This window comes from Anomaloglossus baeobatrachus, unplaced genomic scaffold, assembly GCF_048569485.1.
Source record: "Anomaloglossus baeobatrachus isolate aAnoBae1 unplaced genomic scaffold, aAnoBae1.hap1 Scaffold_2930, whole genome shotgun sequence".
NCBI classification, from domain to species: Eukaryota; Metazoa; Chordata; class Amphibia; order Anura; family Aromobatidae; genus Anomaloglossus; species Anomaloglossus baeobatrachus.
Window position 1 is genome coordinate 17,543 of NW_027442377.1, and position 13,327 is coordinate 30,869.

At 46.4% G+C, this 13,327-nt stretch overlaps 8 non-coding genes across 8 annotated transcripts; all 8 read right to left on the bottom strand.

Moving 5' to 3' along the window:
* Positions 1-1,143: 1,143 nt before the first annotated feature.
* Positions 1,144-1,334, bottom strand: LOC142266920 (U2 spliceosomal RNA). Its single transcript, XR_012732891.1, has one exon. It is a non-coding gene; the product is annotated as a U2 spliceosomal RNA (small nuclear RNA).
* A 1,387-nt stretch (positions 1,335-2,721) lies between these two features.
* LOC142266921 (U2 spliceosomal RNA) lies at positions 2,722-2,912 on the bottom strand. Its single transcript, XR_012732892.1, has one exon. It is a non-coding gene; the product is annotated as a U2 spliceosomal RNA (small nuclear RNA).
* A 1,376-nt stretch (positions 2,913-4,288) lies between these two features.
* LOC142266922 (U2 spliceosomal RNA) lies at positions 4,289-4,479 on the bottom strand. Its single transcript, XR_012732893.1, has one exon. It is a non-coding gene; the product is annotated as a U2 spliceosomal RNA (small nuclear RNA).
* A 1,388-nt stretch (positions 4,480-5,867) lies between these two features.
* On the bottom strand, positions 5,868-6,058 carry LOC142266924 (U2 spliceosomal RNA). Its single transcript, XR_012732894.1, has one exon. It is a non-coding gene; the product is annotated as a U2 spliceosomal RNA (small nuclear RNA).
* Positions 6,059-7,445: 1,387 nt separating this feature from the next.
* Positions 7,446-7,636, bottom strand: LOC142266925 (U2 spliceosomal RNA). Its single transcript, XR_012732895.1, has one exon. It is a non-coding gene; the product is annotated as a U2 spliceosomal RNA (small nuclear RNA).
* Positions 7,637-9,033: 1,397 nt separating this feature from the next.
* On the bottom strand, positions 9,034-9,225 carry LOC142266907 (U2 spliceosomal RNA). The gene has a single exon (XR_012732882.1). It is a non-coding gene; the product is annotated as a U2 spliceosomal RNA (small nuclear RNA).
* A 1,392-nt stretch (positions 9,226-10,617) lies between these two features.
* On the bottom strand, positions 10,618-10,808 carry LOC142266926 (U2 spliceosomal RNA). Its single transcript, XR_012732896.1, has one exon. It is a non-coding gene; the product is annotated as a U2 spliceosomal RNA (small nuclear RNA).
* Positions 10,809-12,202: 1,394 nt separating this feature from the next.
* On the bottom strand, positions 12,203-12,392 carry LOC142266908 (U2 spliceosomal RNA). Its single transcript, XR_012732883.1, has one exon. It is a non-coding gene; the product is annotated as a U2 spliceosomal RNA (small nuclear RNA).
* Positions 12,393-13,327: the final 935 nt, after the last annotated feature.

Consider the following 13,327-nt stretch of genomic DNA (forward strand, 5'->3'; position numbering starts at 1 on the left):
TCTTTCCAATTCACGATACAAAAAGACGGACAGGACAGGTTGCCTGACTTTCCGTCACTGCCACCCTTTGCCATCCTTACCCGTAGAAAGCCCTTTCATCATCCCCAAACCCTAATCTTTTCCCTTTCCTTCCCAGCCCCCAAACCCTGCCCTCTGTACCTTTCTCACCACCCGCTTCCCTTCTCCTGTCATCCCCCTACCACCCGGGAAAAAAAGAGATTGCCCCCTCCTTCCACTAGCCCACCCTCCCACCCAAAGAACAACTTCTTCTGCGCAGCTTGTTTTCTAGGCAGCAGCGCTATTGTGATGTCATCGGGGGGCATTGTGACAAGCCGCCAGTGTTCCGTCTCTTCATGTTGTGCACAGTTCAAACGGAAAATACATCAACAGGCAGACTACAGAAAAGCTTACTATCAAAGGTTAGAGGGGGGCTTTCTCAGAGGGCTTTTTACAGTTTTTCTATTCCCAATTAGCCGTTTAAGTGTACTTATTGAAAGTAGTAATTCTTTCATAGGCCGCCCTTTCTTAGTATTTGACGTTCCTTATATTGCGGTATGAGGCTTCGCAGTAGGTTGCAAACATTCATCACCCATGACTGTCCCCAATTGAGCTCAGAAGCTCAATGTCTATCATGACCTCTCTTTTAGAATGTCCAAGAGCAAGCAAACTATTCCTCCAGGAGAGGGCGCCAACAGACTACTAAAGAGATCATCATTACTCAAAGAAAACCCCAAAAACCAATGCATGATAGGAATAAACAGGTAACTTTCTTTGGAGTGGAAGCGGAGAGATCGCACCAGATGCCAATTCTAGATGTTATCACACCTGTGGTCACTGCAGCAGCAGGTGAATCCACTTTGTCCAAAAGGGATCTATTCCATTCAATTGCAAATGATCTAGATAAGACAGAGAACTGCAGCACGGGGACATAGCCGAGTTGGTCAGGTTGAGTGGTGATGAGTTTGCTATTTGGATGAATAAAGAAAGTCAAAAGTGTGAAAGATAAAAAACAAAAGGAGGAAGTGTGAAAAGTGAATGGGCCAAATTGAGGTGCATATGAAGACGTATGCTTTCTTCCAATTCATTAAATCGGGCTAATATGAATCAGGTGAATTGAGTTCTGCTTTTGGAAACTGGGTTAAGAAGGGGTGCACCGTTCCTGGAGGTACTGCAATACCAGGTCAATGCGTGGAGTGGACAGAGCAAGCTCTTTTTCCATCTCCCTGTTCTAAAAATCCATTTAATATATGGTCCCCAGATAGGGGACGTATCAGATATTAAACTGATAAGAACAGATACTACACTTGATCTTAGCCAAAAGGCCGAGAAGCGATAACCAGAATTGGTTTGGGCCTCGAGTGGCACCCTGGCCTATGCCGGACACATCTTAGGGAGAGAGAGCGAGAGGGAGACAAACCCACGCCTACACAAGACATTTTGTCACCCAAGCCAACCCTTGAAAAGGCTGCTTTGCAGAGCCAAAACAAGAAGAATGGTGCGTTTTGCAGCCGCCGCCCACTGCAATGAATCTGAATAACTCCTCCTTTAGGGCGCAAGCAACTCCCCTCCCCCTTGCAGTCTTTCCAATTCACGATACAAAAAGACGGACAGGACAGGTTGCCTGACTTTCCGTCACTGCCACCCTTTGCCATCCTTACCCGTAGAAAGCCCTTTCATCATCCCCAAACCCTAATCTTTTCCCTTTCCTTCCCAGCCCCCAAACCCTGCCCTCTGTACCTTTCTCACCACCCGCTTCCCTTCTCCTGTCATCCCCCTACCACCCGGGAAAAAAAGAGATTGCCCCCTCCTTCCACTAGCCCACCCTCCCACCCAAAGAACAACTTCTTCTGCGCAGCTTGTTTTCTAGGCAGCAGCGCTATTGTGATGTCATCGGGGGGCATTGTGACAAGCCGCCAGTGTTCCGTCTCTTCATGTTGTGCACAGTTCAAACGGAAAATACATCAACAGGCAGACTACAGAAAAGCTTACTATCAAAGGTTAGAGGGGGGCTTTCTCAGAGGGCTTTTTACAGTTTTTCTATTCCCAATTAGCCGTTTAAGTGTACTTATTGAAAGTAGTAATTCTTTCATAGGCCGCCCTTTCTTAGTATTTGACGTTCCTTATATTGCGGTATGAGGCTTCGCAGTAGGTTGCAAACATTCATCACCCATGACTGTCCCCAATTGAGCTCAGAAGCTCAATGTCTATCATGACCTCTCTTTTAGAATGTCCAAGAGCAAGCAAACTATTCCTCCAGGAGAGGGCGCCAACAGACTACTAAAGAGATCATCATTACTCAAAGAAAACCCCAAAAACCAATGCATGATAGGAATAAACAGGTAACTTTCTTTGGAGTGGAAGCGGAGAGATCGCACCAGATGCCAATTCTAGATGTTATCACACCTGTGGTCACTGCAGCAGCAGGTGAATCCACTTTGTCCAAAAGGGATCTATTCCATTCAATTGCAAATGATCTAGATAAGACAGAGAACTGCAGCACGGGGACATAGCCGAGTTGGTCAGGTTGAGTGGTGATGAGTTTGCTATTTGGATGAATAAAGAAAGTCAAAAGTGTGAAAGATAAAAAACAAAAGGAGGAAGTGTGAAAAGTGAATGGGCCAAATTGAGGTGCATATGAAGACGTATGCTTTCTTCCAATTCATTAAATCGGGCTAATATGAATCAGGTGAATTGAGTTCTGCTTTTGGAAACTGGGTTAAGAAGGGGTGCACCGTTCCTGGAGGTACTGCAATACCAGGTCAATGCGTGGAGTGGACAGAGCAAGCTCTTTTTCCATCTCCCTGTTCTAAAAATCCATTTAATATATGGTCCCCAGATAGGGGACGTATCAGATATTAAACTGATAAGAACAGATACTACACTTGATCTTAGCCAAAAGGCCGAGAAGCGATAACCAGAATTGGTTTGGGCCTCGAGTGGCACCCTGGCCTATGCCGGACACATCTTAGGGAGAGAGAGCGAGAGGGAGACAAACCCACGCCTACACAAGACATTTTGTCACCCAAGCCAACCCTTGAAAAGGCTGCTTTGCAGAGCCAAAACAAGAAGAATGGTGCGTTTTGCAGCCGCCGCCCACTGCAATGAATCTGAATAACTCCTCCTTTAGGGCGCAAGCAACTCCCCTCCCCCTTGCAGTCTTTCCAATTCACGATACAAAAAGACGGACAGGACAGGTTGCCTGACTTTCCGTCACTGCCACCCTTTGCCATCCTTACCCGTAGAAAGCCCTTTCATCATCCCCAAACCCTAATCTTTTCCCTTTCCTTCCCAGCCCCCAAACCCTGCCCTCTGTACCTTTCTCACCACCCGCTTCCCTTCTCCTGTCATCCCCCTACCACCCGGGAAAAAAAGAGATTGCCCCCTCCTTCCACTAGCCCACCCTCCCACCCAAAGAACAACTTCTTCTGCGCAGCTTGTTTTCTAGGCAGCAGCGCTATTGTGATGTCATCGGGGGGCATTGTGACAAGCCGCCAGTGTTCCGTCTCTTCATGTTGTGCACAGTTCAAACGGAAAATACATCAACAGGCAGACTACAGAAAAGCTTACTATCAAAGGTTAGAGGGGGGCTTTCTCAGAGGGCTTTTTACAGTTTTTCTATTCCCAATTAGCCGTTTAAGTGTACTTATTGAAAGTAGTAATTCTTTCATAGGCCGCCCTTTCTTAGTATTTGACGTTCCTTATATTGCGGTATGAGGCTTCGCAGTAGGTTGCAAACATTCATCACCCATGACTGTCCCCAATTGAGCTCAGAAGCTCAATGTCTATCATGACCTCTCTTTTAGAATGTCCAAGAGCAAGCAAACTATTCCTCCAGGAGAGAGACTACTAAAGAGATCATCATTACTCAAAGAAACCCCAAAAACCAATGCATGATAGGAATAAACAGGTAACTTTCTTTGGAGTGGAAGCGGAGAGATCGCACCAGATGCCAATTCTAGATGTTATCACACCTGTGGTCACTGCAGCAGCAGGTGAATCCACTTTGTCCAAAAGGGATCTATTCCATTCAATTGCAAATGATCTAGATAAGACAGAGAACTGCAGCACGGGACATAGCCGAGTTGGTCAGGTTGAGTGGTGATGAGTTTGCTATTTGGATGAATAAAGAAAGTCAAAAGTGTGAAAGATAAAAAACAAAAGGAGGAAGTGTGAAAAGTGAATGGGCCAAATTGAGGTGCATATGGAAGACGTATGCTTTCTTCCAATTCATTAATCGGGCTAATATGAATCAGGTGAATTGAGTTCTGCTTTTGGAAACTGGGTTAAGAAGGGGTGCACCGTTCCTGGAGGTACTGCAATACCAGGTCAATGCGTGGAGTGGACAGAGCAAGCTCTTTTTCCATCTCCCTGTTCTAAAAATCCATTTAATATATGGTCCCCAGATAGGGGACGTATCAGATATTAAACTGATAAGAACAGATACTACACTTGATCTTAGCCAAAAGGCCGAGAAGCGATAACCAGAATTGGTTTGGGCCTCGAGTGGCACCCTGGCCTATGCCGGACACATCTTAGGGAGAGAGAGCGAGAGGGAGACAAACCCACGCCTACACAAGACATTTTGTCACCCAAGCCAACCCTTGAAAAGGCTGCTTTTGCAGAGCCAAAACAAGAAGAATGGTGCGTTTTGCAGCCGCCCGCCCACTGCAATGATCTGAATAACTCCTCCTTTAGGGCGCAAGCAACTCCCCTCCCCCTTGCAGTCTTTCCAATTCACGATACAAAAAGACGGACAGGACAGGTTGCCTGACTTTCCGTCACTGCCACCCTTTGCCATCCTTACCCGTAGAAAGCCCTTGCATCATCCCCAAACCCTAATCTTTTCCCTTTCCTTCCCAGCCCCCAAACCCTGCCCTCTGTACCTTTCTCACCACCCGCTTCCCTTCTCCTGTCATCCCCCTACCACCCGGGAAAAAAAGAGATTGCCCCCTCCTTCCACTAGCCCACCCTCCCACCCAAAGAACAACTTCTTCTGCGCAGCTTGTTTTCTAGGCAGCAGCGCTATTGTGATGTCATCGGGGGGCATTGTGACAAGCCGCCAGTGTTCCGTCTCTTCATGTTGTGCACAGTTCAAACGGAAAATACATCAACAGGCAGACTACAGAAAAGCTTACTATCAAAGGTTAGAGGGGGGCTTTCTCAGAGGGCTTTTTACAGTTTTTCTATTCCCAATTAGCCGTTTAAGTGTACTTATTGAAAGTAGTAATTCTTTCATAGGCCGCCCTTTCTTAGTATTTGACGTTCCTTATATTGCGGTATGAGGCTTCGCAGTAGGTTGCAAACATTAATGGGCAATCACTGTCCCCAATTGAGCTCAGAAGCTCAATGTCTATCATGACCTCTCTTTTAGAATGTCCAAGAGCAAGCAAACTATTCCTCCAGGAGAGGGCGCCAACAGACTACTAAAGAGATCATCATTACTCAAAGAAAACCCCAAAAACCAATGCATGATAGGAATAAACAGGTAACTTTCTTTGGAGTGGAAGCGGAGAGATCGCACCAGATGCCAATTCTAGATGTTATCACACCTGTGGTCACTGCAGCAGCAGGTGAATCCACTTTGTCCAAAAGGGATCTATTCCATTCAATTGCAAATGATCTAGATAAGACAGAGAACTGCAGCACGGGGACATAGCCGAGTTGGTCAGGTTGAGTGGTGATGAGTTTGCTATTTGGATGAATAAAGAAAGTCAAAAGTGTGAAAGATAAAAAACAAAAGGAGGAAGTGTGAAAAGTGAATGGGCCAAATTGAGGTGCATATGAAGACGTATGCTTTCTTCCAATTCATTAAATCGGGCTAATATGAATCAGGTGAATTGAGTTCTGCTTTTGGAAACTGGGTTAAGAAGGGGTGCACCGTTCCTGGAGGTACTGCAATACCAGGTCAATGCGTGGAGTGGACAGAGCAAGCTCTTTTTCCATCTCCCTGTTCTAAAAATCCATTTAATATATGGTCCCCAGATAGGGGACGTATCAGATATTAAACTGATAAGAACAGATACTACACTTGATCTTAGCCAAAAGGCCGAGAAGCGATAACCAGAATTGGTTTGGGCCTCGAGTGGCACCCTGGCCTATGCCGGACACATCTTAGGGAGAGAGAGCGAGAGGGAGACAAACCCACGCCTACACAAGACATTTTGTCACCCAAGCCAACCCTTGAAAAGGCTGCTTTGCAGAGCCAAAACAAGAAGAATGGTGCGTTTTGCAGCCGCCGCCCACTGCAATGAATCTGAATAACTCCTCCTTTAGGGCGCAAGCAACTCCCCTCCCCCTTGCAGTCTTTCCAATTCACGATACAAAAAGACGGACAGGACAGGTTGCCTGACTTTCCGTCACTGCCACCCTTTGCCATCCTTACCCGTAGAAAGCCCTTTCATCATCCCCAAACCCTAATCTTTTCCCTTTCCTTCCCAGCCCCCAAACCCTGCCCTCTGTACCTTTCTCACCACCCGCTTCCCTTCTCCTGTCATCCCCCTACCACCCGGGAAAAAAAGAGATTGCCCCCTCCTTCCACTAGCCCACCCTCCCACCCAAAGAACAACTTCTTCTGCGCAGCTTGTTTTCTAGGCAGCAGCGCTATTGTGATGTCATCGGGGGGCATTGTGACAAGCCGCCAGTGTTCCGTCTCTTCATGTTGTGCACAGTTCAAACGGAAAATACATCAACAGGCAGACTACAGAAAAGCTTACTATCAAAGGTTAGAGGGGGGCTTTCTCAGAGGGCTTTTTACAGTTTTTCTATTCCCAATTAGCCGTTTAAGTGTACTTATTGAAAGTAGTAATTCTTTCATAGGCCGCCCTTTCTTAGTATTTGACGTTCCTTATATTGCGGTATGAGGCTTCGCAGTAGGTTGCAAACATTCATCACCCATGACTGTCCCCAATTGAGCTCAGAAGCTCAATGTCTATCATGACCTCTCTTTTAGAATGTCCAAGAGCAAGCAAACTATTCCTCCAGGAGAGGGCGCCAACAGACTACTAAAGAGATCATCATTACTCAAAGAAAACCCCAAAAACCAATGCATGATAGGAATAAACAGGTAACTTTCTTTGGAGTGGAAGCGGAGAGATCGCACCAGATGCCAATTCTAGATGTTATCACACCTGTGGTCACTGCAGCAGCAGGTGAATCCACTTTGTCCAAAAGGGATCTATTCCATTCAATTGCAAATGATCTAGATAAGACAGAGAACTGCAGCACGGGGACATAGCCGAGTTGGTCAGGTTGAGTGGTGATGAGTTTGCTATTTGGATGAATAAAGAAAGTCAAAAGTGTGAAAGATAAAAAACAAAAGGAGGAAGTGTGAAAAGTGAATGGGCCAAATTGAGGTGCATATGAAGACGTATGCTTTCTTCCAATTCATTAAATCGGGCTAATATGAATCAGGTGAATTGAGTTCTGCTTTTGGAAACTGGGTTAAGAAGGGGTGCACCGTTCCTGGAGGTACTGCAATACCAGGTCAATGCGTGGAGTGGACAGAGCAAGCTCTTTTTCCATCTCCCTGTTCTAAAAATCCATTTAATATATGGTCCCCAGATAGGGGACGTATCAGATATTAAACTGATAAGAACAGATACTACACTTGATCTTAGCCAAAAGGCCGAGAAGCGATAACCAGAATTGGTTTGGGCCTCGAGTGGCACCCTGGCCTATGCCGGACACATCTTAGGGAGAGAGAGCGAGAGGGAGACAAACCCACGCCTACACAAGACATTTTGTCACCCAAGCCAACCCTTGAAAAGGCTGCTTTGCAGAGCCAAAACAAGAAGAATGGTGCGTTTTGCAGCCGCCGCCCACTGCAATGAATCTGAATAACTCCTCCTTTAGGGCGCAAGCAACTCCCCTCCCCCTTGCAGTCTTTCCAATTCACGATACAAAAAGACGGACAGGACAGGTTGCCTGACTTTCCGTCACTGCCACCCTTTGCCATCCTTACCCGTAGAAAGCCCTTTCATCATCCCCAAACCCTAATCTTTTCCCTTTCCTTCCCAGCCCCCAAACCCTGCCCTCTGTACCTTTCTCACCACCCGCTTCCCTTCTCCTGTCATCCCCCTACCACCCGGGAAAAAAAGAGATTGCCCCCTCCTTCCACTAGCCCACCCTCCCACCCAAAGAACAACTTCTTCTGCGCAGCTTGTTTTCTAGGCAGCAGCGCTATTGTGATGTCATCGGGGGGCATTGTGACAAGCCGCCAGTGTTCCGTCTCTTCATGTTGTGCACAGTTCAAACGGAAAATACATCAACAGGCAGACTACAGAAAAGCTTACTATCAAAGGTTAGAGGGGGGCTTTCTCAGAGGGCTTTTTACAGTTTTTCTATTCCCAATTAGCCGTTTAAGTGTACTTATTGAAAGTAGTAATTCTTTCATAGGCCGCCCTTTCTTAGTATTTGACGTTCCTTATATTGCGGTATGAGGCTTCGCAGTAGGTTGCAAACATTCATAACATTCATCACCATGACTGTCCCCAATTGAGCTCAGAAGCTCAATGTCTATCATGACCTCTCTTTTAGAATGTCCAAGAGCAAGCAAAACTATTCCTCCAGGAGAGGGCGCCAACAGACTACTAAAGAGATCATCATTACTCAAAGAAAACCCCAAAAACCAATGCATGATAGGAATAAACAGGTAACTTTCTTTGGAGTGGAAGCGGAGAGATCGCACCAGATGCCAATTCTAGATGTTATCACACCTGTGGTCACTGCAGCAGCAGGTGAATCCACTTTGGTCCAAAAGGGATCTATTCCATTCAATTGCAAATGATCTAGATAAGACAGAGAACTGCAGCACGGGGACATAGCCGAGTTGGTCAGGTTGAGTGGGTGATGAGTTTGCTATTTGGATGAATAAAGAAAGTCAAAAGTGTGAAAGATAAAAAACAAAAGGAGGAAGTGTGAAAAGTGAATGGGCCAAATTGAGGTGCATATGAAGACGTATGCTTTCTTCCAATTCATTAAATCGGGCTAATATGAATCAGGTGAATTGAGTTCTGCTTTTGGAAACTGGGTTAAGAAGGGTGCACCGTTCCTGGAGGTACTGCAATACCAGGTCAATGCGTGGAGTGGACAGAGCAAGCTCTTTTTCCATCTCCCCTGTTCTAAAAATCCATTTAATATATGGTCCCCAGATAGGGGACGTATCAGATATTAAACTGATAAGAACAGATACTACACTTGATCTTAGCCAAAAGGCCGAGAAGCGATAACCAGAATTGGTTTGGGCCTCGAGTGGCACCCTGGCCTATGCCGGACACATCTTAGGGAGAGAGAGCGAGAGGGAGACAAACCCACGCCTACACAAGACATTTTGTCACCCAAGCCAACCCTTGAAAAGGCTGCTTTGCAGAGCCAAAACAAGAAGAATGGTGCGTTTTGCAGCCGCCGCCCACTGCAATGAATCTGAATAACTCCTCCTTTAGGGCGCAAGCAACTCCCCTCCCCCTTGCAGTCCTTTCCAATTCACGATACAAAAAGACGGACAGGACAGGTTGCCTGACTTTCCGTCACTGCCACCCTTTGCCATCCTTACCCGTAGAAAGCCCTTTCATCATCCCCCAAACCCTAATCTTTTCCCTTTCCTTCCCAGCCCCCAAACCCTGCCCTCTGTACCTTTCTCACCACCCGCTTCCCTTCTCCTGTCATCCCCCCTACCACCCGGGAAAAAAAGAGATTGCCCCCTCCTTCCACTAGCCCACCCTCCCACCCAAAGAACAACTTCTTCTGCGCAGCTTGTTTTCTAGGCAGCAGCGCTATTGTGATGTCATCGGGGGGCATTGTGACAAGCCGCCAGTGTTCCGTCTCTTCATGTTGTGCACAGTTCAAACGGAAAATACATCAACAGGCAGACTACAGAAAAGCTTACTATCAAAGGTTAGAGGGGGGCTTTCTCAGAGGGCTTTTTACAGTTTTTCTATTCCCAATTAGCCGTTTAAGTGTACTTATTGAAAGTAGTAATTCTTTCATAGGCCGCCCTTTCTTAGTATTTGACGTTCCTTATATTGCGGTATGAGGCTTCGCAGTAGGTTGCAAACATTCATCACCCATGACTGTCCCCAATTGAGCTCAGAAGCTCAATGTCTATCATGACCTCTCTTTTAGAATGTCCAAGAGCAAGCAAAACTATTCCTCCAGGAGAGGGCGCCAACAGACTACTAAAGAGATCATCATTACTCAAAGAAAACCCCAAAAACCAATGCATGATAGGATAAACAGGTAACTTTCTTTGGAGTGGAAGCGGAGAGATCGCACCAGATGCCCAATTCTAGATGTTATCACACCTGTGGTCACTGCAGCAGCAGGTGAATCCACTTTGTCCAAAAGGGATCTATTCCATTCAATTGCAAATGATCTAGATAAGACAGAGAACTGCAGCACGGGACATAGCCGAGTTGGTCAGGTTGAGTGGTGATGAGTTTTGCTATTTGGATGAATAAAGAAAGTCAAAAGTGTGAAAGATAAAAAACAAAAGGAGGAAGTGTGAAAAGTGAATGGGCCAAATTGAGGTGCATATGAAGACGTATGCTTTCTTCCAATTCATTAAATCGGGCTTAATATGAATCAGGTGAATTGAGTTCTGCTTTTGGAAACTGGGTTAAGAAGGGGTGCACCGTTCCTGGAGGTACTGCAATACCAGGTCAATGCGTGGAGTGGACAGAGCAAGCTCTTTTTCCATCTCCCTGTTCTAAAAATCCATTTAATATATGGTCCCCAGATAGGGGACGTATCAGATATTAAACTGATAAGAACAGATACTACACTTGATCTTAGCCAAAAGGCCGAGAAGCGATAACCAGAATTGGTTTGGGCCTCGAGTGGCACCCTGGCCTATGCCGGACACATCTTAGGGAGCAGAGAGCGAGAGGGAGACAAACCCACGCCTACACAAGACATTTTGTCACCCAAGCCAACCCTTGAAAAGGCTGCTTTGCAGAGCCAAAACAAGAAGAATGGTGCCGTTTTTGCAGCCGCCGCCCACTGCAATGAATCTGAATAACTCCTCCTTTAGGGCGCAAGCAACTCCCCTCCCCCTTGCAGTCTTTCCCAATTCACGATACAAAAAGACGGACAGGACAGGTTGCCTGACTTTCCGTCACTGCCACCCTTTGCCATCCTTACCCCGTAGAAAGCCCTTTCATCATCCCCAACCCTAATCTTTTCCCTTTCCTTCCCAGCCCCCAAACCCTGCCCTCTGTACCTTTCTCACCACCCCGCTTCCCTTCTCCTGTCATCCCCCTACCACCCGGGAAAAAAAGAGATTGCCCCCCTCCTTCCACTAGCCCACCCTCCCACCCAAAGAACAACTTCTTCTGCGCAGCTTGTTTTCTAGGCAGCAGCGCTATTGTGATGTCATCGGGGGGCATTGTGACAAGCCGCCAGTGTTCCGTCTCTTCATGTTGTGCACAGTTCAAACGGAAAATACATCAACAGGCAGACTACAGAAAAGCTTACTATCAAAGGTTAGAGGGGGGCTTTCTCAGAGGGCTTTTTACAGTTTTTCTATTCCCAATTAGCCGTTTAAGTGTACTTATTGAAAGTAGTAATTCTTTCATAGGCCGCCCTTTCTTAGTATTTGACGTTCCTTATATTGCGGTATGAGGCTTCGCAGTAGGTTGCAAACATTCATCACCCCATGACTGTCCCCAATTTGAGCTCAGAAGCTCAATGTCTATCATGACCTCTCTTTTAGAATGTCCAAGAGCAAGCAAACTATTCCTCAGGAGAGGGCGCCAACAGACTACTAAAGAGATCATCATTACTCAAAGAAAACCCCAAAAACCAATGCATGATAGGAATAAACAGGTAACTTTCTTTGGAGTGGAAGCGGAGAGATCGCACCAGATGCCAATTCTAGATGTTATCACACCTGTGGTCACTGCAGCAGCAGGTGAATCCACTTTGTCCTAAAAGGGATCTATTCCATTCAATTGCAAAATGATCTAGATAAGACAGAGAACTGCAGCACGGGGACATAGCCGAGTTGGTCAGGTTGAGTGGTGATGAGTTTGCTATTTGGATGAATAAAGAAAGTCAAAAGTGTGAAAGATAAAAAACAAAGGAGGAAGTGTGAAAAGTGAATGGGCCAAATTGAGGTGCATATGAAGACGTATGCTTTCTTCAATTCATTAAATCGGGCTAATATGAATCAGGTGAATTGAGTTCTGCTTTTGGAAACTGGGTTAAGAAGGGGTGCACCGTTCCTGGAGGTACTGCAATACCAGGTCAATGCGTGGAGTGGACAGAGCAAGCTCTTTTTCCATCTCCCTGTTCTAAAAATCCATTTAATATATGGTCCCCAGATAGGGACGTATCAGATATTAAACTGATAAGAACAGATACTACACTTGATCTTAGCCAAAAGGCCGAGAAGCGATAACCAGAATTGGTTTGGGCCTCGAGTGGCACCCTGGCCTATGCCGGACACATCTTAGGGAGAGAGAGCGAGAGGGAGACAAACCCACGCCTACACAAGACATTTTGTCACCCAAGCCAACCCTTGAAAAGGCTGCTTTGCAGAGCCAAAACAAGAAGAATGGTGCATTTTGCAGCCGCCGCCCACTGCAATGAATCTGAATAACCTCCTCCTTTAGGGCGCAAGCAACTCCCCTCCCCCTTGCAGTCTTTCCAATTCACGATACAAAAAGACGGACAGGACAGGTTGCCTGACTTTCTCCGTCACTGCCACCCTTTGCCATCCTTACCCGTAGAAAGCCCTTTCATCATCCCCAAACCCTAATCTTTTCCCTTTCCTTCCCAGCCCCCAAACCCTGCCCTCTGTACCTTTCTCACCACCCGCTTCCCTTCTCCTGTCATCCCCCTACCACCCGGGAAAAAAAGAGATTGCCCCCTCCTTCCACTAGCCCACCCTCCCACCCAAGAACAACTTCTTCTGCGCAGCTTGTTTTCTAGGCAGCAGCGCTATTGTGATGTCATCGGGGGGCATTGTGACAAGCCGCCAGTGTTCCGTCTCTTCATGTTGTGCACAGTTCAAACGGAAAATACATCAACAGGCAGACTACAGAAAAGCTTACTATCAAAGGTTAGAGGGGGGCTTTCTCAGAGGGCTTTTTACAGTTTTTCTATTCCCAATTAGCCGTTTAAGTGTACTTATTGAAAGTAGTAATTCTTTCATAGGCCGCCCTTTCTTAGTATTTGACGTTCCTTATATTGCGGTATGAGGCTTCGCAGTAGGTTGCAAACATTCATCACCCATGACTGTCCCCAATTGAGCTCAGAAGCTCAATGTCTATCATGACCTCTCTTTTAGAATGTCCAAGAGCAAGCAAACTATTCCTCCAGGAGAGGGCGC